The sequence below is a fragment of the Silurus aristotelis genome (genome assembly GCF_946808225.1).
Source record: "Silurus aristotelis genome assembly, chromosome: 20".
Classification (NCBI taxonomy): domain Eukaryota; kingdom Metazoa; phylum Chordata; class Actinopteri; order Siluriformes; family Siluridae; genus Silurus; species Silurus aristotelis.
This window is the reverse complement of record NC_139593.1, coordinates 2,481,844-2,503,647: the sequence shown is the minus strand read 5'-3', so window position 1 is coordinate 2,503,647 and position 21,804 is coordinate 2,481,844. Positions and strand designations below refer to the sequence as shown.

The following is a 21,804-nucleotide window of genomic DNA, read 5'->3' as shown; positions in this document are numbered from 1 at the left end:
AACTATACTCAAACAGTATACACTCAACCGCCACTTTATTAGGTACACATGTCCAACTGCTCGTTAACGCAAATTTCTAATCAGCCAATCACATGGCAGCAACTCAATGCAGTTAGGCATGTAGACATGATCAAGCCGATCTGCTGCAGTTCAAACCGAGCATCAGAATGGGGAAGAAAGGTGATTTAAGTGACTTTGAACGTGGCATGGTTGTTGGTGCCAGATGAGTAATTCAGAAACTGCTGATCTACTGGGATTTTCACGTACAACCAGAGAGATGTTGAGAAAGACATACAAGAGACATACAAGAGAATGTTCCGAAAAAGTGAAAATATCCAGTGAGCGGCAGTTCTGTATGCGCAAATGCCTTGTTGATGCCAGAGGTCAGAGGAGAATGGCCAGACTGGTTTGAGCTGATAGAAAGGCAAAAGCAACTCAAATAACCACTCGTTAATACCTAAGTATGCAGAAGAGCATCTCTGAACACACAACACATCGAAGCTTGAGGAGGATGGGCTACAGCAGCAGAAGACCATTATTATTGTTGCTGACCATGTCCATCCCTTTATGACCACAGTGTACCCATCTTCTGATGGCTACTTCCAGCAGTATAACGCACCATGTCATAAAGCGCAAATCATCTCAGACTGGTTTCTTGAACATGACAATGAGTTCATTGTACTCAAATGGCCTCCACAGTAACCAGATCTCAATACAATAGAACACCTTTGGGATGTGGTGGAATGGGAGATTCGCATCATGGATGTGCAGCCGACAAATCTGCAGCAACTGCTTGATGCTATCATGTCAATATGGACCAAAATCTCTGAGGAATGTTTCCAGTACCTTGTTGAATCTATGCCACGAAGGATTAAGGCAGTTCTGACTGGTCCAACCCAGTACTAGTAAGGTGTATAATAAAGTGGCCGGTGAGTGTATATGCATATATATTTAAAGCACAAGTATAAACTTAAGTGGAAAAATCATATAAAATTCTATAAAAATAAAAAAAACAAAAATTGAGAAGAATAATAGGGTAATAGGCACAACACACTGTTAGATAATACAGTGCGGGCGGGCGGTGAAATGTATGGCTTGAGGAGCAACACATGGAAGGTTGGGTGAATCAGATACTGGGGGGGAGCTCCAACTGATAGGCCAACTCATTTATCCGCCTTATAATCCTGAAGGGCCCTATGCACCTGGGGCTCGACTTACGGCAGGGGAGCCAGAGTCTTAGGTCCCTGGTGGATAGCCATACCAAATCCCCGGGCTGGTAGGCCGGGGTTTCGAGCCGCTGTGCGTCGGCATGACTCAGTGTCTCCCTTTGGGCCCTCCATAGCTGGGTATATGCTGACTCCCACACCCTTACACTCTCCCTGAACCAGTAGTCAACCGCGGGTACTTGGGATAGTTCGTTCCGACCATGGAAACAGGGGAGGTTAGAACCCTAGCACACACTGGAATGGTGTGAGGCCGGTTGTGTCCTGACGCATCGAGTTCTGCGCATACTCTGCTCTGGGAAGGAAACGACTCCACTCTGCCTGGTCTTCATAACAATAAGACCACAAGTGCCATCCCAACTCCTGGATCTTCCGTTCCGTTTGTCTATTTGATTGGGGATGGTAACCGGAAGACAGGATGATGGACACCCCCAGAAGCCGAAAGAATACGTAGGATACGTAGGAGGTGAACTGGGAGCCGTGGTCTCCTCAGGGATACCAAAGTTCTGAAATACATGGTGGAAGAGGACTTCGGTGGTCTCCAGGGCCGTAGGGAGGCTTCGGAGGGGAATGAAGCGACATGCTTTCGAGAATTGTTCTTCCACCACGAGGATGCAGGTATACCCCCCGACCATGGTAAATCCGTCACAAAATCAATCCCCAACTGTAACCATGGTTGTTGCAGGACAGGCAGAGGGACCAATTTGCCTACAGTCAGGTGCCGGCGGGTTTTTGATCTGGTGCAGACGGAGCGTCCAAAGAAATAGTTTCCCTACAAGAGATGCTCTGCTGTGTGTCACTCAATATCAGAAAATCATACCGTGAGTTGCCAGTTGTAAAAATCACACCCCAGTTCCCTTTTAGAATACTGTTCAGCTTTTATTTTTCTACTTGACTCTACAAAAACATAAAATAAAATGTAATAAAGCATGATCAGTGTTTAACAGTGGTCAGCGAATCAAATTAAAGCATGTCAGATAAAAACTACATTACATTAAAATAACACATACAAAAATGTATTTTAAAAGTGACTCCAGTGAGTTATTTTCTATCATTTTTGTAATTATTTGTTTATTTTTGAGCAACTACACAATGAGAAATATTGTGCAGTGCTACTGCCTACAATTCTCTTTCCACAAAAACATTTTCTCTAAATGTTAATATCAGGGTCGGGGTTCTAGCAGTCTGTCAATGGGAGGTTTGAATCTAAAAACAGAGACAGACTCGGACAGTTTGGAGAATCCATTCTTTAATTAGAATGTTCAGAAAACACAGCAATAGAAAATAGCATGAAAGATTTCACAACATGAAAAGGAAAAAATGTCAAGAACGTGAAAAATCCTCTCAGGAAAAAGCAAAACAAAACAGAAATCAATAAACAAAGACTACACGGGAGTGAATAGACACGTGGAAACAATAGGAAAATAATGAGGGACAGAGGGACACAATGGCGACATCTGGTGGGGAATACAGAGAACACAAGGGGGAAAAAAAACAGGAAGTCAGGACTGATAAGCTTCAGTTCAGTAATAAGCTACAGAAAACTATTAAACTTTAAATAAAACTGTCCTTTCACTTGGCTCCTTTGATTTTTCTTTCCTCTTTTTGCTATGATAATCACTGTGTTCCATCCTGAGGAGCAAAAATCTGCTGTTTCTGTCTTCAGAGGCCCACAGGCTCCTCCAATAATCAGCATTTTAACTTTCAACTTAAAACAAAGACAATACTGAAAACAATGATACAATGAAGTGTAGATAAACCTAATGATAAACTTATATATGGCAATCAAACCTAATATAAACATTAAACTGATAGTTTTTATAAAAGTCATGACTCTATGCTCAACACTTGTGTTTGTTGCTTGTGTGTGTTTAGTGGTTTAGGGTGATGATGACCACACTGTGTGTTTTACTTCCGCAGTTGAAGATGCAGTGGCCTCATTTCAACACCTCTCCATTTCTTTTCACATTTCTGGACTTAGACAATTAAAAAAAGTAATGAGCACAATTCGACGTGTTTACTGTAGAAAACAAACCTTCCTCATTTGCAGCAACAAATTCAGAGAAAGAGGAAAAAGCAACAACTCGTCTGAAACAACCTTCAACTCTCACACTTTTCTTTACTCTCTGTTTGGTCGTCGTACATGAAGGTCGAGGAACACGGTGAGAAACTATTTATTATATTTGTAGTCATTAAATTTACTCATTAGTTTAATCTCTACTTTTCCTGAACATAAAAAGGATCAGTGTTGTTTATTTAGTGTAAATGATTATTACTGAATGAATTAATAAATTACTGAATTACTGAAATTATTTTTTCTTTATTCACTTTGTAAACATTTTACTGATCGACTCTCAGTGCTGAGAAAAATGGAGTTATAAAATCAACATTCTAATAAATTATGATTATGATATTGTGACTGTGTCTGGTTTTAAAACAATTTAGAAACTCTGAATGTGACTACATGATTAGATATTGTAGCGACTGAGGGGTTAGGGGGAAAAACTTATAATACAGATAAATTGAGTATGTAGTTGGAAGCACAGTCTGCCCGCATTCTCCACCATTATATGTAGCGAATTTAGCTCGCAAAGAAAGGTAAATATTTATAAGTAATTATAACGGGTTAGTTACTCCTAAATATTTAAATTAAGTTGAATTGACGGTAATGGAATTATCATTACACTTATTTGTCTGTTTGTCCGGCAAACAGACAGTATAATTTTATATTAATTTTATAAAAGAGGTATCTCCCTGGCCAAGAAAGACGTAACCCCCTTTTACTTTATACCGTAAATTAAATTAAATGAAATAGAGCATGTAGTTCAGCCCTGATGTTGCAGGAACTTCATTTATGAAACGTACTCAGAGATCATCACTTATGAAAAATACGGCGTTTAATGAATGAGACAAACACAACATAAAACTAACTACACAAACAAACAAACAAAAAGAAATAAAGAAAATTAAAATAAAATAAAAAGAAAGTTGAAATTAGGGAAGGAGGAAGAGAAAGGAAAGGAAGAAGGAGATAGAGAAAGGAAAGGAAGAAGGAGATAAAGAAAGGAAAGGCCGCTTACTTCAAATTAATCACATCCTAACTGAGAAACGTCACGGAAATTTAAATTCGCCTTAATATTAAGGGTTCAAACATTACACGCATCTAAATTAGTTAGTGAACCGGTTACTTGCATTGACTTTTTGCACAAGAGTCCGGATGCGGTAGACAAAAGAATCTTGGACGAGTCGGTTAGGATGGAGTCAGATGTTCTCCCAGCTTCTCCTGAAGGTCAGAGCAGTTGGTGTTTTAAAGATAAAGCTTGCTGAAAGATCTCAAAAGAGATTTGAGATCTCGTCCCGAAGAGTCGCTGCTGAGCTGTTCGAAGCGTCCGACTCTCCGGGCCTTTCCGGTCGAGCCGAGTGAGCGAGTTGCTCTCTTGACTGAACTCTGACTGGACCTGGCTGCACTCTGACTGGACAATGATTAGTTGGGTTCAAGATGTTTTAAAGGTCCTGAACCCCACCCATCCTTGGGGGAATGGCCAATGCTATGGCCTGAAATTTTGGAGGGAAAAACTTCCTTTGTTCATGCATCTGTGGGCATGGTTTCCAGGCTATACTTGCTTTAGGAGGACTTTAAAGTTTTATTCAAAGTGAATTAAGACGGTATGGTACATTTCATGATCAAATAAAATGCACCATTGTTTGAAAAATAAAGAAACAGATAATGTTGCGGTCATTTGGATACTAAACATGAAAAGGAATGACAGTATAAGGCAGAGGTACATTAACTTACAGAGATCAGTAATTAACTGATGTTAATACAATGTTGTATTCTGATAAATAAAATGCACCCTTGTCAGGAAAGTAAAGAACAGATACTTCTAAGTCAATCAAGCCTTAAGAAGAGAAGAGACAACATTTAACACAGAGTTATATTGCTAAACATTTTAAGGTTTAAATATTATTGATGTAGAGTTAAACACTTGCTTTATTTATAGTAGAAAATACAAACAAGATGTATGTTTGTATCCTGTGAAGTGGGACATTCTATTTATTATTTAATTAATAAAAGAATGCTCCCTTTTGGTGTGTGTGTGTGTGTCTGCATATGTGTGTGTGTCACAAACAGACGTACTGGGGCCGAGTTCCGAGAGTGAATTGTTTTATGGTCTGAGGGTCGCTGTGAATTCAACCAGAGAGACCAGGGGGGTTATCTGGCTTTCGGGGTGGTGTGTGTGTGTATGTGTGTGTGTGAGACTGTGTGTGTGTGACTGTGTGATTGTGTGTGTGTGTGTGTGTGTGTGTGTGTGTGTGTGTGTGTGTGTGTGTGTGTGTGTGTGTGTGTGTGTGAAACAGAATATCTGCAAAAGGGGGTTATCTGTCTTGTGGTAAAATCCAAACGTTCTGGAGCCGGTTGTGTGTGTTTGTCACAAGCAGCCATGTTGGATTAGGTTTCGAGTTTGGATTGTTTCATGAGTTTTATGACTTTATTGTTTAATGGGTCCCGGTAAACTAAACAAGAGTTTAGGATTTGGGCCGTGTTTAGTGTCTTCGGAGGGGGAGTGTGACCCTTAACGGATATATCACCCCCAATAAATGTTTCACCTTTTGATTAAGATGTAGATGTCATAGGTTAAAAGGAATGCCTGGGACATGAAGTCTAAATGGCCTGTGCCAGACACTACAATATTAATATATTTACAACAAATTATAACCATTGTAAAACAAAATATGTGGGATATATGTCAGTTATAAAAATAGGTGTAAACTCCTCTGTCCTGAATATTTTACAGCTTTACCTCTGACTGTTACAAAGCTCTGATACTGGAGTCTCCTTCCATAAATCTGAAATATATTTAAGAGTAACTTCTATTTTTGTCAAATTAAAAAAAAGCTATTTTCGACTTTTTCAAGTCATTTTTTAATTTTAAACATTTTTCTATAGAATCCTTAGTGAAGATGTCCCTCAAAATGGTGCCCCATTTTTTTCTGATCTTCCTCCTGATGATCTCAGGTGAGTGCTACATTTTCGAGAGAATTCACCCTCATCCTCCATTTGCAGCAGTGTTTAGTGCATGCATAAGCATATTAGCGCTAATCACCACAAAGCGAATGCAGTCAGAGCATGAGTATGTATTTCTGTGTTCTGGTTCCACATGGTTCTGTTTTCATTTATGTAACGTCTCCGCCCAGTCTCATTATTGATCCTTATTTGCTCATGCCTTTAATCCCAGGTGTCTTTGTTTTCCTTTTGATTATGTTCAATCTCACTAAGCTTTTACGTTTTTGTTTTGTTAATGATCTTTGCTAATAATCAGGTTTTTTCCTGTTAATGTTATTGTCTCTGCCTGCTGATTTGGAGTATCTGCATGTTTATTATAATTAACATTCGTACCCAGCACTTGCATCTGCTTTTGTTCATCAGTGCACATCTACATAAAAATCACAGCTACACACACCAGAGACATGAAATGTTCAACCAGCTAAATATTATATAGTCATAATCACAAGGTTGAATCTAATGTACCCTGCAGATATTAAATGTAGATTATTCATGCAAAAATGACAGTGTAAAAATAGAAAAATTATTAATATTTGTATTCTGTACATTATTCAGTGGTAAATGTTTTATTAAAGCGTGAGTCAGTTGTGGCTCATGCTGATTTTAGATCAGAGACTGAAATGTAATATTAAATCATTGGGGTTTATCAATACATTATATACACAATCTCATTAATAATAATAATAATAATAATAATAATAATAATAATAATAATAATAATAATAATAATAATAATAATAATAATATTAATAATAATAATAATAATAATTTGGACACCCCTGTGTCTAAATCCTGCACAGTTTCCTTCCAGTAGTAAAGAATAGTTTGTATTTTTCTGCCCCGGAGTTCCAGAGGAGAGAAGAGAAGCTGTAAAATAACTCAGTGTTTTATGGGGCTCAGGATAATGATCTCTAATCACCTCTTTCATGTGTCATGTTTCAGGAGCTCTTGGGAATCAATGGAGTGTGAAATACAGTAAACTACATCTCTGTGCTGTAAAAGGATCTACAGTGGTTATGGAGGCCAATTACACACATCCAACAGATGTTACAGTGATAAAGAGGTTTTGGTTTATAAACCCAGTTAAGGGTGTAGAAGCGACTGATCTGCGTAATGAATCAGGTTACTCAGGCAGAGTGGAGTATTTAGGAGATAAACAGAATCACTTCTCCCTCAGACTGAGTGATGTGAAGAAATCAGATGAACACATGTACTGCTTCAGATTCATAACAACTAAAGATAAATTTCAGGGTGAACCTGAAATTACACTCAGAGTTACAGGTAAATAAAATCATCTTATTCTCTACATGTGTCACTTAGACCATAATCTCCTTTTAGCTACAGGAGTTTTGTAACAGATGAATTAAAACTCGAACATGTTTTTACTGAATTACTGTTTTCATGAAACACCACAAAACTCTGATTCACTCAAATTACAAACACAGACACAAATTTACTTGTGGATCTGATAAATGTTCTGCTTGTAGTTCAGGTGATTTACAGAAGATTGTCTGCTCAATGTTCTAATTAGCGAAACATTTTAAAGGTTAAAATAAAACAAATAAATAAAAGTAATAAATAAACAGTAAAACAGAATCTGCAAATCAGAGATTAAAAATAATTATAATAACAGCTTCATGATGTCAGAAATTTTGTTTAAAAGTAAGAAAGATTCACAGAATTTTGACTTGTGATTCTGTAGATTTATTTTGATGTTGAGCCTCATGTACATGAGTGTGTGTTTGTGTCAAAAACCTACATGAAAAAATGAAATATAAATGTTAACATATTTCTGTAATAAAATAGATCTGGTTTAATTCATGGTAAATGTAAGAAAACTTTAAAACTGCTACTAATTTATATTTATATATTTATTTACTTGATTTTGTTGTCATTTAATTCTGGTTAAATAATTCAATTATCAGTACATAGAAGACACAAAAACACAAAACAGACAGTTTACCACTGTTCACACACACACACACACACACACACACACACACACACACACACACACACACACACACACACACACAGGTGGGGTGATTGAGGTAAATGAGCAGGTGATTATTCACTGATGCAGATTTAATGTTTCTCTCATTGTATAAGATCTTCAGCTGATCGCTCCTGCAGAAGTGACAGAGGGAGAATCAGTCATTCTGACCTGTAAAACCACCTGCAGTCTGACTGATCCAACATTCATCTGGTACAAAAACACACATGATTTAACCACAAACACCTTCAAGAGCAACGAACTCCACCTGCAGAGGGTCAGCAGTGAGGATGCAGGCAGTTATAACTGTGCTGTAAGAGGATCTGAACATCTCCCATCTCCTGCTCAATACCTCAGTGTCAGATGTGAGTTTTATTTAGATTTTTATTACTTATAGCTCAGTATTTAATAAAGTAAAACAATACACAATTAAAATAATGAAACGGAGCTTAAAGCAAACTGGAATCTTAATGTTCATTCTCGTGATTTCACTTTTCATGAACTAAAACATACACGTACTGGTGTGGGATCCTCATCACTCACTTCTCCTGACTCCACCCTCCATTTACACTCTGTTACCACACGTACTTTCCTCCTAAACACACCGTGTTCTGCATACAGATTCATATTGATGCACAGCTGAAGTTTTATCTATTAAACAAAACACTATGGAGAGACTGAACATCTTCACCTGAACCCTTGATGTAACTTTACATTTAGTAATTACAGTAACTTTGAGTGTGTGATTAATGATTTTGTAAAAACAGGTTCAGTGAGAAGGTAAATGTATTTTGTGCTGCTTGATGGTGTAGACTTGAAGATGCCACACAAATTCCTGACCAAGTGTCCAGGAGTTCACATGGAAGGAACGTTCTAAAACGACTAACGTGAAAAAGCTTAACATGGCTTAATGTGATAATACAGAGATTTTAAAAGACTAAACTCAGTAAACACATTAATAATAAATCATATTGTGTACAAACAGTTTGGTTGAGTTTTGGTCTTTTAAAAATGCTCATTTCATTAAACCACGTTAAGATTTTTCTTTAATTGTCTATTGTAAAAAACAAACAAAAAAATAAATAAATAAATAATTATCAACGTGTAATTAAACATGTTCTTTTCAGATATTTTCATATTCCGGACTCATGTGCTTCTCTGTACATCGTCTGCTTTTTTATTAATGTGTTTACTGAGTTTGTTTTTTTTTTTTCCACATTGAGCATTTTTCATGTTAAATTTAGGAAACATTGATATGATAAATAACTTTATACTGAATCCCATTTTGACCAGTTAAAAGAAAAAGTTCAAACAGTGTTTACAGACACGATTATTTATCCTAATAAACAAGATCCTCAAAATAATTTTGAAGTTGATGAGTGGTGTGAAGTGCTAAAATGGTTAAATGCCTTGATAAAAGAAACAAAAAACATTAATTACAGTATGACACTCTTATCATGGAACTCTTTAGATCCTCCAAAGAACGTGTCCATCAGTCCCTCTGGTGAGATTGTGGAGGGAAGTTCGGTGAATCTGACCTGCAGCAGTGACAGTAACCCACCTGTGGAGAACTACACCTGGTTTAAGGAGGAAGAATCATCACCTGTAGGATCAGGACAGAGTTACAGAGCTCTACAGAGTGGACTGTACTACTGTGAGGTTCAGAATAAACTCGGCTCTGAGAGATCAGCTGCAGTGTCCATCACTATAACTGGTGAGAGATGTTTAGATGTTCCTGTTTGATAACTGCTCCATCATACATCCTGTACTTTGTGGATAAACATGAAAATATTTGTACTTATGCTTTGTATATATTCTGTGTGTGTGTGTGTGTGTGTGTGTGTGTGTGTGTGTGTGTGTGTGTGTGTGTGTGTGTGTGTGTATACTATAAGGTGGTTCTGTAATTGTGTATGTGGCTGCTGGACTTGGTATTTTTGCACTTGGAGCTCTTCTCTCTGCCCCCTTCTGGCTGAGGTGAGAAAAACTGTGCTGATTATTTCATGATTATTTTCTCTGAAGACGCTGTTGATGGTGAAATATTTGACTTTTTCTGAACAGATGCAGGAGACAGAAGAAAAAGGCAGATGAAGGTGATCATCAGGTGAGTTAATACACACCTGTCCATCAGGTGGCTGCTTTGTTCATAATAAACTCTTACTGTAAAGATCTTCAGCAGAACCTGCTCATGTTCTCCACCCCTCCTCTCTGCAGAACATTGGGCTGAGTGCTAAAGACGACACGTATGCAGCTCTCGACCCTGCAGGCCGGAAATCTGATGATGTTTATCACACACTTGCAGTAAGTTTTACGTGAAGAATACTGTTAGTTGTAAAACATCTTATGAAGAATGTTTGGTTTAAGAGAATGATAACTTATTTTTCTTTAAATCTGTATTCTGATAGATTAGGTTTTGTTTTATTTGTTTTTTAATTGTACTTTGGAGTTTTATACCCAATTATTCACCAAGGTGACAACTCTCCTTTTATTCACAGTTTTCTCATCCCAGTCCTGCTGATGTGGCCACGTCTTCTGATTAGATGCCAGCAAAAGTGAGATGTTTGTACTTGACACACACATTACAGTGTCCTCGGGGGCTTCATCAGCCAGGAGCCCCTTTACTCATGTTTTTCTCCTGTAATCCTGAAATAAAAGAGGCTGACCATAGGGAGCTTACTTTTGCATTTGTTTATCTTTTTGGCTCGACTGTTGGTGAAACCTGGGGCGACTGTGGCAAGAAAAAACTCCCTTTTGTATGTTATGAGGAAGAAACCTTGAGAGGAACTAGACTCAAAAGGGGAACCTCATCCTCATTTGGGTGATATCAAGTGTGTGATTATAAATCTTTTAAATCACTAGGTGTCATTGTTCCTGCTTTTCTTCATGATTTCTACAGCAGGCATTGCTCCTTTACTACCTGGAACATATCTCTTGGCCGTCTCCCACACTGCTTGGGAATAATCCTGCACTGAGACCTACAGTATGTGGGTGATATAGACTCTGGTCAAATCTCTTCAGGTGACTTTAGATTTCCAGATTTGGGTTAGTGATCAGAAGGTCAGGAGCAGATGTGGAAAGCAAAGAAGTACAAATACTTTGTAACTCTTCTTCAGTAGAAGAAATTTTGGAATCAGTTCTTTACTTCAACTTTTTACTTTCACTCATTACATTTTTACACAAATATCTGTACTTCTACTTCTAACATTTTTAAATCAGACTCGTTACTTTAGTTTTAATGTATTTGGTGATATGTTTATTGTTTCTTTTTCTCACTGCACTGTTTTCTGTCATTGTGCTGCTTTTTCAATCCACTGGTGTATCATTTCCTGTCTCTCTCACACCACAGATGTAGACTAGTTTATGAAGGTCACACTGAGCAGGCAGAAGTCAGTAAGAAGTCTGGGGTTAACGTGGATGAGACAGAGGGAGTCAATGATGAGAGCATGACTGAGAACAGAGCTATTCCTGATCACCTGATCATCATCATCTTTTCTCTGCTTGTGTTCTATATGGTGGATCTTTAGACTGGATACATTCATTAGAGAACAACATTTAAAATTCATTGGTATTAATATATTAATATCATGTGTGCTTTGTGGTACTTAATCTTTATGGCTGGGATTTTTTGTTTCATTGAAAACCATTAGCCACGTTTACATGTACACCTTTTTGTCAAAATCCTTGTTGTGCCAAATTAATTTGTTCTCAAGAGCACAGTTAAAACGTTCATCTACAAATTCTGCAAGGGAATGAGCTGATACGAGATCTGATCCAGATGCCAGGTGAACAGGAGGCTTCCAAAATCGCATGGAGATTTAAGGAAGCGCATTTTGTGTCTCAAGCAATTGGTCTTATCGATGGCACTAATCGGTTTAATGTGTTTACATGGCAGAATTTGTATTTTGTTTGGTTTATAAACAGGTTTATCCCACCCCTCTCAAACCCATTACAATTACATTCGGTTTGGGCTTTTTTATTCTGATTCAGGTGTTTACATGGAGCATTTTCATTCGGATTGGACTTTTAAATCAATTCCAATGCTACATGTAAATGCACCTATTCTTAGGTCTGGTCTTATGACTTCCTTTCATCTGAAAATGTGAGTGAGTTCTATTTCAACACAAATTTATGATGTTCCTGTGTCTTTTTTGTCCCACAGACTTTCAGGAACATAATGAAGAAAATGGGTCCTGAAACAGCTGATGAACAGAGAAAACTCCTCACTGAAGTGAAGAACCTGAATCGTCCCTTTACACCAGAAACATCAGCAACTTACAGCCAGTTAAAGCAGCTTTCATCATTTTATAGCTGTTTTTATTTATCAATGATCAATTTTTGTTGGAAATATTTGAAGTGAGGAAAATTATTGAAACTCAACTAAAAATCTGACTGTAAATATTGCATTATAATATTGAGTGACAGGGTAATAAGATGTAGTGGAGTTAGTGTTACCACCCAAAATATTTAATTCTTCTTACTTATTGGTTGTCTGTGTTTTGTTAGCAACAAGCTAGCCAGCTAATATTACTAAAGAACTTTATGATGTATTAACATTATTTAAATTGTAGGCAGCGTATGTGTGTGTGTGTGTGTGTGTGTGTGTGTGTGTGTGTGTGCCTGTTAATTGCTATAAACACAATTATAACCCCGTGTTTTTTTTTTATGTTTTAGTATATTTTGATTTACAAGCTTTAGTAAATATATATATTTATAAATCACAGTACAGTTACTTAAACTAGCCAAAGCTTCATGAACATGCTGGTTGAAAATGAACTCCAAATAAATATACAGTTCATCTGGAAAGTTCATTCATTCATTCATTTTCTCCCGCTTATCCGTAATTCGGGTCGCGGGGGCAGCAGTCCAAGCAGGCCCCCGCCTTCGACTGCTGCCCAATCCTCACAGCACCGTCCCTTATGGTCCCTCCTGCAGGTGGTGAGCCCACGGGAAGGCGGCCCCACGTCACTCCGACGTCACTGACCTTGATATTTCCCTCGTAAGGGACCCCCGGAGCATAGAGGGTTAAGGGCCTTGCTCAAGAGTGGCAGCCTGGTGATACCTGGGCTTGAACCCCAGACCTTCCGATCGGCAACCCAGCGCCTTAACCGCTGGAGCCACATCTGGAAAGTATTCACAGCATTTCACTTTTTCCACATTATGTTACAGCCTTATTTCAAAATGAATTACACTCTTTATTTTCCTTAAAATTCTACAAACAAAACCTCATAATGACAACGTAAAATACTTTTGTTTTAAATCTTTGCAAACTTGAATGGAGGCCACCTGTAGTAAATTCAGATGACTGGAGATGATTTGGAGATGCACACACCTGTCTTTATGAGGTCCCACAGTTAACAGTGCATGTCAGAGCACAAACCATATGCTAATGTGCTTCAGATCACATATAACATTGCTTATATTAGTTTAAATCCGCATAATACACATAAACATTATTCAGCTTTTTAGGTACACCTGTCCAACTGCTCTTTAACGCAAATTTCTAATCAGCCAATCACATGGCAGCAACTCAATGCAGTTAGGCATGTATACATGGTCAAGACGATCTGCTGCAGTTCAAACCGAGCATCAGAATGGGGAAGAAAGGTGATTTAAGTGACTTTGAACATTGCATGGTTGTTGGTGCCAGACGAGTATTTCAGACTGCTGATCTACTGGGATTTTCACGTACAACCATCTCTAGGGTTTACAGAGAATGATCCGCAAAAGAGAAAGTATCCAGTGAGCGGCAGTTCTGTGGGCGCAAATGCCTTGTTGATGCCAGAGGTCAGAGGAGAATGGCCAGACTGGTTCGAGCTGATAAAAAGGCAACAGTAACTCAAATAACCACTCGTTACAACCTAGGTATGCAGAAGAGCATCTCTGAACACGTCAAACCTTGAGGCGGATGGGCTACAGCAGCAGAAGACCACACCGGGTGCCACTCCTGACAGCTAAGAACAGGAAACTGAGGCTACAATTTGCACAGGCTCACAAAAAATTGGACAATAGAAGATTGGAAAACCATTGCCTGGTCTGATGAGTCTCGATTTCTGCTGCCACATTCGGATAGTAGGGCCGGAATTTGGCGTCAACAACATGAAAGCATGGATCCATCCTGCCTTGTATCAATGGTTCAGGCTGGTGGTGGTGGGGTAATGGTGTGGTTGATATTTTCTTGGCACACTTTGGGCCCATTAGTACCAGTTGGGCACCGTGTCAATGCCACAGCCTACCTGAGTATTGTTGCTGACCATGTCCATCCCTTTATGACCACAGTGTAGCCATCTTCTGATGACTACTTCCGGCAGGATAACGCGCCATGTCATAAAGCGCAAATCATCTCAGACTGGTTTCTTGAACATGACAATGAGTTCACTGTACTCAAATGGCCTCCACAGTCAACAGATGTCAATCCAATAGAGCACCTTTAGGATGTGGTGGAACGGGAGATTCGCATCATGGATGTGCAGCCGACAAATCTGCAGCAACTGCGAGACGCTATCATGTTAATATGGACCAAAATCTCTGAGGAATGTTTCCAGTACCTTGTTGAATCTATGCCACGAAGGATTAACCTCTTAGGCTTTGTGGTTGCGTGAATGCAACTAATAGCCAATTGTTCTCAGGTGTTAATGTTTAGCAATAGCATTTTAGCAATTCAATAAATAGGGAGAACAGAAACCATGACTAACGATACATCATTCTAAAGCTCTAAGTCTCAATCAGCGATTTCAGATCACTGTTTTTCAATGGAAAACGTATAACGAATGTATTTGCTGAATTTGTGTGAGCAGTACACAACAACAACATGCATAAAAAAAACCCACATCCACTGCTGCTAATCCTGGTTTATTAGGAAATATAAGGGTCCAGTGAACAACATGCAGTAAAGCATTTCTGCTACAAACAAACAATAGTGTTGAAATTTAGATGTTTATTCCTTTGTTTACGTCACAGAACTTCGGCTGGTGTTTGTGTTTATATATTTCCGAATAACTTTCACATAAAAAATGTCATCTTGGTGACAAAAAAACAAATATGGCTGGTAGAATATAGTGTTACAAAACGGTTGAGACCACAAAAAAGTAAAAAAAAAATTATAATAAAAAAGTAAAAGAGTATAAATCTTGGGTGGAGTCTCCTCTCTCTGCAGGTGTCACCATGTTTTTTTATGCACCGCCTCTCATTTCAAACCTTTTATTTCCAGCCAGTAGCATTATGGAAACAAAATGACTGATGGACAATGTAGCCAAAAGGTGCAGGATTCTAACGATATATGGGAGGATTTTATTTTATCCACGTGTGTGAAACTTAGTTTAATTACTCTTTACAAACTATTACTGGCTGAAGCAGCGAAGAAGCAGTGACAAACCAGGAAGTGATGCAGTTTTAAGGTCAACATAAACAGCTGTTTATAGCTCGTGCTAACTGGACTTTGTTTACAAAAAAGAAAAAGAAAACAATGAAAAAAATGGACAATCAAATAAGTTGTTTTATCTGAGATTTGCACAAAAACAGCGATGTGGAAAATATTTTGGGGGGCGAAGTAACAACAGAGACCTGGAGATCTACATCTGTAAGTTACAATAAATCTGCCCTTATAGCTTTATATGTTACGCGGCGGATATGGAGATGGAAGCCGGAATAGAAGTAAGCGTGTTTATTAAACCAAAGGCAGAGCCAACACAAAACACCCGCGGAAAACGTGATAATTCGGCAAAAGGCAGTCCGTAAATAATATCCACGGTGCGTGATGGAGGAAGCGCGGCGCGGAGGCAGCGACGGAGAAGCATCAGTAGTCCGTGGTGCGCTGGGGAAGGTAAACGCTACCGTGGAGAGAGCGAGGAGTCCGGGATGAGAAGGTACGTAGCGCGAGAAGCATATGCGAAGAAGCACACCACCATTAACCTGCACAGACACACACGAACATACAATAACGGACAAACAGTCTAGGTGAATGTGGGGTTTTTATAGGCGGTGTGATGAGACTTGGAATGAGTCACAGGTGTTCGGAATGAAGCCCGATTGCAATGAGCTCCGTGTGGGCAGGGTACGCCTGAGCGAAGGAGCAGGGCTTTCCCTGACACACCGAGGTATGACAGCCACTGAAGGGGGCGTGGCAGGGGGATTCCTGACCATATATGATTTCATTGGTTTTATTGCCTGTTTGTTTTTATAAGAGAAATGCTTGAAAAGTAAGTTTGTGTGTGTGTGTGTGTGTGTGTGTGTGTGTGTGTGTGTGTGTGTGTGTGTGTATGTGTGTATGTGTGTGTGTGTGTGTGTGTGTGTGTTTGTGTGTGTATTGTTGAGAATGGAATGGCCAGACATCAATATGAATGGCCATGACTGTAGAACAATAGCTTGTCTGGCTACCTGGCCATTCATTAAAAACCATGAATGCTAAATCAATATAAATCGCCCCAAACATGTAGAACAAAAGCCTTTAATGGTCAATCATTCATTAATATGCAGACTGTATGAATAGAGTATGAATGATCACCTGAGTTTAGCAGGTGTCTCTCAAACAGGGGGAGGGAGAAAACAATCAGACATAGTCTCAGATAAATGTTTGTAGGAATCTCATTTGTTATGAAAATCTTCATAGAATTTGAAATATAAACTCATGAGATATGTGGCTTTCAACCCAGTACTTTTCTGTATTGCTCCAGGTGACTGATTTCATGTATTTATATATTAAATACAAATAATGTTCTATGCAGGAAATGTATATCGATGGCACTTCATCATCTATAACTTAAAATCTTTTTGAGCAATATCAACTTTGATGATTAACAGTAAAGCTCAAAGTGTCTTGTTTCCAAAGATATTTAAATTGTGTATGTAGCACATTTTTATCAGGAATTGTTAACATTTAAATTTAGGTAAGTTTTTTCAGCTGTGAGTCCTAAAATTTGGGTGGGGAGCGAAACAGACATAGTCTCAGATAAATGTTTGTAGGAATCTCATTTTTTATGATATCTTCATTCAATTTAAAATATAAACTCATGAGACATGTGGCTTTTCAGGATTTTCAGGATTGCCATAGGATAGATTTCATGTATTTATATATGAAGGGAAAGGGAAAGCAATTATTTTTCTACAGTACTTAATCATCTATAACTTGTTCTTTTTTTGAACAATATCAACACTGAATAATGGACAGTAAAGCTCAAAGTGTCTTCTTTTTAGAGATATTTCAATTGTGTATGAAGCCCACTGTCAGGAATCCACCTGCCACACCTCCGTCAGAGACTGTCATTGCCGCTGCGTGCTCCCAAGCTCGCAGCGCAAATCATGCACAGCTGAAGCGCATCACGCAATCACTCCCGGCTTCCATATAAACCGCTCACTCACACACACTCGCTGTCCGTTATTGCATGTTCATGCCCGTCCGCGTGTGTGCCGGTGTGTTCGCGGCTGCTCAACCCCGCTACGTGCCGTTTGACTCGGACTCTGATTTTCTGGATTATCCCTGCTCACGCAGGTATTTTGTGTTGGCACTGCCTGTTTGTGTTATTAAACACTGTTTTGCTTTCACTTCGGCTTCTGCCTCCGTTCTCGCCTGACACCCACTTTTATCAGGAACTGTTAACATTTAAAATAAGGTAGGGCATTTCAGCTGTGTGTCCCAAGATCTGTGTCAAAGGCAACAGGTTAAGGCAGTTCTGAAGGCAAAAGGGAGTCCAACCCGTTACTAGTAATGTGTACCTAATAAAGTGGCTGGTGAGTGTATATGCATATATATTTAAAGCAGAAGTATAAACTTAAGTAGAAAAATCAAATAAAATTATATGAAAATAAAAAAAACAAAAATTGAGAAGAATAATAGGGTAATAGGCACAACACACTGTTAGATAATAAAAAACGTGGGAGAATCGTTGCAAGAAATTGTATAAGATGTACAATGTCCCAAACACACAGGAAGTAAGATGTTTTTATTAGAGCATGAGCTTAAGCAGGCAGAGTAAGACAGGGTATTCCATATAAAGAAGTATTTTGGCATAAGAAAAATATGAAAAATATTTGGAGAAAAGAGCTGGTGTGTTAAAACTAAATCCCTGGTTTATAAAACTAGAAAAAAAACTACATGTTTCTATACAAAGTGTACTCAAAACAAACAAAACAAAACAAAGGATGATATGCAGACATAGGAAAAACCCAGAAAGAGATTTTAAGAAAAGGTGTGAATATTGTGGGGGATGATCTGGTGCATAGATGTGTACAAAAGTGCACGATCAGAGCACTCAAGTAAGCAAAGGGTGAGATAAGCAGAATGTTAGGGAAGAGATATTAGACCAAACATGTACATTTTACTAGGTGAGTGATGTTGTTAGGCACGAGTAACAAAGCGGGAAACCAAAGTTTTAATGAGTGAAACCAGTAGCAAAAGAAAGTCCCAACAAAAAAGAAAGTCCCAACAAACATATAACGTAACCCGTAATGCCAGTAATCCTTGGGAACGTAGAGTCCACGGAGCAAGAGTAATCCATTGGAAAGGTTAGAAATCCGAGTGTAGATTAGTCCTAGAATGTTCGCCAGCATAACCTGTAGAATGGACATTGATTCAGGTATTGAGCGGAGCTTAAATAGCCTGGCACGGGAATGAGCGCTAGGTGCAGGTATTTAGTACGACAGGGAATTACTAAGTGTGTGCGGTGTGTCGGGGAATGTCGCCCAGACTCGCGGCTTGGGTTGGCCACGGCATCAGGGTGCGGGACGAAGCGGGTGCGCGGCATGGAACTCCTCCAGGAGCGCCGGGTCCAGGATATCCTGCCGGGCCACCCAAGAGCGTTCATCCGGACCATAACCCTCCAAGTCCACCAGGTATTCCACAATCTTTCCCGACGGCGGGAGTCCAGCACTTCCCGAATCACATTGGTTGGTCCAAGATCTCCAGCGGAGGAGGATCCACAGTCTCACCCGGGCGACGGGCGGTCAGCGGCATGTATGGCTTGGGGAGCAACACATGGAAGGTTGGGTGAATCAGATACTGGGGGGGAGCTCCAACTGATAGGCCGACTCATTTATGCACCTTATAATCCTAAAGGGTCCTATGCACCTGGGGCTCAATTTACGGCAGGGAAGCCAGAGTCTTAGGTCCCTGGTGGATAGCCATGCCAAATCCCTGGGCTGGTTGGCCGGGGTTACCAGCCGCCGTGCATCGGCATGTCTCAGTGTCTCCCTTAGGGCCCTCCGTAGCTGGGTATATGCTGACTTCCACACCCTTACACTCTCCCTGAACCAGTAGTCAACCGCGGGTACTTGGGACGGTTCGTCCGACCATGGGAACAGGGGAGGTTGGAACCCTAGCACACACTGGAAGGGTGTGAGGCCGGTTTTGTCCTGATGCAGCGAGTTCTGCGCATACTCCGCTCTGGGAAGGAATCGACTCCACTCTGTCTGGTCTTCATAACAATAAGACCGCAAGTGCCATCCCAACTCCTGGATCTTCCGTTCCGTTTTTCTATTGGATTGTGGATGGAAACCGGAAGACAGGTTTATGGACACCGCAAGAAGCCGAAAGAACGCTCCCGATATGTAGGAGGTGAACTGGGAAGCGTGGTCTCCTCGTGGATACCGAAGTTCTGAAATACATGGTGGAAGAGGACTTGGAGGGGAATGAAGCGACAGGCTTTGGAGAATTGTTCTTCCACCACGAGGATGCAGGTATATCCCTCCGACTATGGTAAGTCCATCACAAAATCAATCCCCAAGTGTGACCATGGTCGTTGCAGGACAGGCAGAGGGACCAATTTGCCCACGGTCAGGTGCCGGCAGGTTTTTGATCTGGCGCAGACGGAGCGTTCGATTTCTCCCTGGATGACCTGAGCCGAGGTTCTCGTGTACCATCTTCTTTTTGGCAGGTTGACCGGAATCGGCGAAGAAGGTTCGGCCTAGACACCTTGTGGGGATTTGTCCTCCCCGTGTGGTAGAATAGGTTCCAGTTCGAGCGACTCATACATATGTGAGAGGGCATCTGCCTTCCCTTTCTTCGAGCCCGGCCGGTATGTAATGGTGAAATGGAACCGGGTGAGGAACAGGGCACACCATGACTTTCAAGTGTTTAGTCTCTTGGCTTAATGGAGGTACTGGAGGTTCTTGTGGTCAGTAATAACCATGAATGGATGAGCTGCCCCCTTGAGCCAGTTTTTCCATTCCTCAAGCACCAGATTGATGGCTAGGAGTTCTCGATTCCTGATGTTGATGAGATGAAGGCTACACACGCCTGGGAGATGAAGATCCCCACGGAGCCGGAGTCAACTAGTGCAGATACTGAGATGGACAGAGTGGAGGTAATTAATGTGACAGGAAGCATGGACAAGTGAGAGATATCGGTGGGTGTATTCACCGAATGTCCCTGCAGCTAGGGGGCGTTCTTGATCTTGTTTGGATAGTCGCTGATATCCTACTCGCATTGGAGATGAGGAATGCAACCCTCGGAAGGGAACCATGACACTCGGCCGCATCCCCGGAGAAGGTGCCTGGAAAAGCCACTGGGCTGCCGGATGGCGGTGGAGAAGCCCAGGTAAGCTCCCTGATGGGATCTGAAGCGCCACCCGGCTGTGGATCTATCGCAAGGTAGAGCGTTTCCTCTTTTCAGTTCAGGTCCATTCTTCTGAGGAACGAAGCGGGAAACCGAAGTGCAAATGACTGAGGTTTTAATGAGTGAAACTCATTTTGCCCCCTAAACAAATAGTTGTCCTACAAGAGATGCTCTGCTGTGTGTCACTCAATATCAGAAAATTATACCGTGGGTTGCCAGGTGTGAAAATCACAACCCAGTTCCCTTTTAGAGTACTGTTCAGCTTTTATTTTTCTAATTGTCTCTACAAAAACATAAAATAAAATGTAATAAAGCATGATCAGTGTTTAACAGTGGTCAGCAAATCTAATTAAAGCATGTCAGATAAAAATTACATAACATTAAAATAACACATACAAAATTTAATTTTAAAAGTGACTTCAATGATTTGTTATTTTCTATCATTTTGTAATTATTTGTTTATTTTGTGGAGAAATATTGTGTAGTACTACTGCCTACAATTCTCTTTCCACAAAAACATTTTCCACAAAAACATTTCCTGTAAATGTTAATATCAGGGTCGGGGTTCTAGCAGTCTGTCAAAGGGAGGTGTGAATCTAAAAACAGAGACAGACTCGGACAGTTAGGAGAATCCATTCTTTAATTAGAATGTTCAGAAAACACAGCAAGAGAAAATAGCATTAACGATTTCAAAACATGAAAAGGAAAAAATGTAAAGAACATGAAAAATCCTCTCAGGAAAAAAACAAAACAAAACAGAAATCAATAAGCAAAGACTCACACAGGACAACAAGGAAAAAAAGCTGGAGACAGAGAAAAAGAGACATGAAAAACAGGCACCAGAACATCAACAAAATCACTAAAAACGACTGAAAATCAGAGACAAAGGTGAAGCTTCAATATACACGGGAGTGATTAGACACGTGGAAACAGTAGGAAAATAATGAGAGACAGAGGGACACAATGGCGACATCTAGTGGGG

General features: G+C 39.9%; 1 long non-coding RNA gene across 1 annotated transcript; it reads left to right on the top strand.

Annotated features, from left to right (window-relative positions):
• The first annotated feature begins 3,104 nt into the window (after positions 1-3,104).
• On the top strand, positions 3,105-7,533 carry LOC310715931. Its single transcript, XR_014530449.1, has 3 exons — positions 3,105-3,385; positions 6,172-6,240; positions 7,231-7,533. It is a non-coding gene; the product is annotated as an uncharacterized lncRNA (long non-coding RNA).
• The last annotated feature ends 14,271 nt before the right edge of the window (positions 7,534-21,804 follow it).